Consider the following 3,630-nt stretch of genomic DNA (forward strand, 5'->3'; position numbering starts at 1 on the left):
TGTAGGACTTGTTTTACTCTTTGTGAGGCGGAAGGAACAAACTTAGTTTTGGGTAAAGGGACGTGTTGGAGTTCCAGCATTCTCAGCTAGTAAAAAGAATCTTTGACGCAGAGGGTGGTCAAGTAGTGGTTTGGGGGCCACAGAACCTGAAGCAGTGGCGCGTGTGGTCAGCGGCCAGGCCCTCTGTGTCCGCTCGGACGGGTGACGAACGGTCCTCAGTCAGGCTTCTGAGATCATGTCGCTTCTGGGGGGTGCGGGTCAGTGACTTTGTGGACTGCTTTGTGTCCTCGTGATCGACACGGGTGTGATAAGAATACGTGAGAGGTGCCGCTCCGTTCCTGTCGCTAAGACGTAGGCCATGGCCCCATGCATGTGTTCTGCCTCCTCGGTGTGAGTTTCATGTCATCAGCACGGGGTCTGCCTGCCTTGTTTCTCTGCTGAAAAGGTCAGTGTTTCTTCAGGACTCCACTACACCTGTTCTTATCACACTTGACCAGCGTGAGCATCTCTTGGCGGTTCTTCCCTGAACTGGTTTCCACCACGGTAGTCGCACTCATGTCTCGCTGCCACTGCTGCCTTACTAAATGGTACCCTATGTTACTGCTCCTCCCTCTTATTTTCTGCATGCTCGTTCATGTCCTGTGGACTCCAGGACTCCCATTTCAGTCTGTTATCCATTTCAGTCTGTTATCCATGCTCTTGCCCACATTGTCCAGACACGGCTGATGGCAGCTGCTTCTGCTCAGACCTTGTGTCCTTCCATGTGCACCCATCGCCGACATTCTGGTGCAGTGAGACATGCCAGTCCTAGAGTCACTCCTGGAGCCCCAGCTCCCTTGAACGGAGCACGGGGGGTTAGAAAGTAGGATCTGGAATTAGGGGTCTGCATTGCTGTGGAGGAGTCGTGTCTCACCAGACAGAACTAGGAATCGAATGTGTCTCTGGATCCACACATTGTACATGCAAACACGTGCGTGTTACCTGTGAATGGTTTAAACCTGTCCCACCAATACATCTGATTCCAGCGCCGCCCTGGGTTCCTCTGTCACCTGTCCGTCTGTATCACCCTCCTTCTACTCACTTCCTGAGGACCGTCACTGATCAAGGCCAGTATGACTTTCACACCGGCTAAAGGGGAAGGGAAACCCTTAGTTCTCCTGGAGGATCTCCTCCAGAGCCGCCTCAGAGTAGGGATCTCTGGCCCTACGTTGCAGAGATTCGACTGCGTACGCTGGTGTGGACTCTCAGCCCCACACCGTTCTAATGTGTGGCCAGGTCAAGGGACCTGCTTTAAATAACTAGCCCAGGAAACAGTGTGATGCCCTATGGCAAGTGACCACCATTGGTGTTTTCTCTGCAGTGAACATGGCCAACATTTGTGTAGTCCAGGTGCTATACAAACATTTAGTGCCATACATGAGAAAATGCTCTGCATCACTTGCCATCAGGGAAATACAAATCAAAACCACAATGAGATACCACCTCACACCAGTGAGAATGGGGAAAATTAACAAGGCAGGAAACAACAAATGTTGGAGAGGATGCGGAGAAAGGGGAACCCTCTTGCACTGTTGGTGGGAATGTGCACTGGTGCAGCCACTCTGGAAAACTGTGTGGAGGTTCCTCAAAGAGTTAAAAATAGACCTGCCCTACGACCCAGCAATTGCACTGCTGGGGATTTACCCCAAAGATACAGATGCAGTGAAACGCCGGGACACCTGCACCCCGATGTTTCTAGCAGCAATGTCCACAATAGCCAAACTGTGGAAGGAGCCTCGGTGTCCATCGAAAGATGAATGGATAAAGAAGATGTGGTTTATGTATACAATGGAATATTACTCAGCCATTAGAAACGACAAATACCCACCATTTGCTTTGACATGGATGGAACTGGAGGGTATTATGCTGAGTGAAGTAAGTCCATCGGAGAAGGACAAACAGTGTATGTTCTCATTCATTTGGGGAATATGAATAATAGTGAAAGGGAATATAAGGGAAGGGAGAAGAAATGTGTGGGAGATATCAGAAAGGGACACAGAACATAAAGACTCCTAACTCTGGGAAACGAACTAGGGGTCGTGGAAGGGGAGGAGGGCGGGGGGTGGGGGTGAATGGGTGACGGGCACTGAGGGGGACACTTGACGGGATGAGCACTGGGTGTTATTCTGTATGTTGGTAAATTAAACACCAATAAAAATTAATTTATTAAAAAAAGAAAAACATTTAGTGCCATTGTAATCCGCGGGCGTGGTTAGGTGGCTGGGACCAGATGCCCAGGGCCGTCCACACTGTATCCTAATTACTCTGGCCTCATTGGGACAATAAACACCCTGTGTATTTGGGCAGATCTCTTCCCATTTCAACATGTAAGAAAACCGAGGCCTAAATAGCAGACGTCCGACAGGATGGTGCCTGGCCATCGCAGGTGCAACGTAAGTGATTTAGTTTTCAAGAGAAGCCACGCAGTAACTTCACAGGGAAAGTTTAATAGCATTGTTCTCGAATGGGGTTGGAGCGATGAGGGGCTGGCCAGTAAGAAGAGCTGCTAAGGAATATAGGAGTGACTGGAACAGCCCCAGGGAGACAGCACGTCCAGAGGCGCCTGCCCCCCCCCCCCCCCGCCCCGGGCTCTGTTGAGAGGGCTGTGACTGCCACTCACAGGATAGCACACAAGTTGCTGCTATTTGTATTAGCTGACCTTGCTAGAAAAGTGCCCTTCAAGGCTGCCAGGGGGAATCCCTTCCCACAGTGGCACTGTGCTACAAAGACAGGGGTGCTGGGGAAGGGTGCTGGCTGGGGTGTGCCGCTGGCCACTGTGCTGCGGAGTAGCCTGGGGCCCTGGGCACCACAGCCAAGCAACAAAGGCCTGCTTCCTACAGGGTATCTGGTGCCCCTACAGACAGGGCCACACAGCGCCAGCTGGCAGGAGTGCTTAGGGGCACAGAGCCCTGTGGATGGAGGGTAATGACTGGTGGTGCATGTGGAGGCCTGAGACCCTCTAGTGGTCAGGCTTAGACTCACCTGTGACTCGCTCCAGCAACCTGACCCGCAGAGGGGGTTGCTATTCCTCACCCTGCTTACAGATAAGAAAATTAAAGCAATGATGGTCACAGAGTGTGACAAAGCCAGGAGTCCCAGTTCTGAAAAAAGTCTTGGCCAACAGGAGCGGAGCCAGTTCAGTTGGATGTGAGGTCTCTGCCCCGGGATGCGCCCCCTTTCATGGGCGGGTACGTGACAGCAGCCACTTCCTCATCCTCTAGTCGAGATTTTAGCAGCTTCTCACAATGGCCAGACAGGAACGAAGCTACAGAGGAACAGAGGTCGTATTTGAGTATATGTCTTTTTAAGTTATTATTAAGGCTGTTTAAAGTCTCTTAAGCTTCTTTGTCAAATGTGAACTTGAACTTTTATCAAAGCAGGGAATAATTAGGGTCTGAGTTGAGGTATGAATTGAATCCACACATATAATTTCACTGCCTCCCAAACTTGAATAAAACTACAGTAAAGAGATTTTAACACCAACAGGGAAGGGGAGTGCAGACAGCGGGCAAGCAGGAGGAAAGGGGATCACGGAGAAGGAAGAGAACAAAACCCCATCTGCCATGAGAATATCTGAGAAGCTGTCCTGTG

Source organism: Nyctereutes procyonoides, unplaced genomic scaffold (assembly GCF_905146905.1).
Source record: "Nyctereutes procyonoides isolate TBG_1078 unplaced genomic scaffold, NYPRO_anot_genome, whole genome shotgun sequence".
Lineage (NCBI taxonomy): Eukaryota > Metazoa > Chordata > Mammalia > Carnivora > Canidae > Nyctereutes > Nyctereutes procyonoides.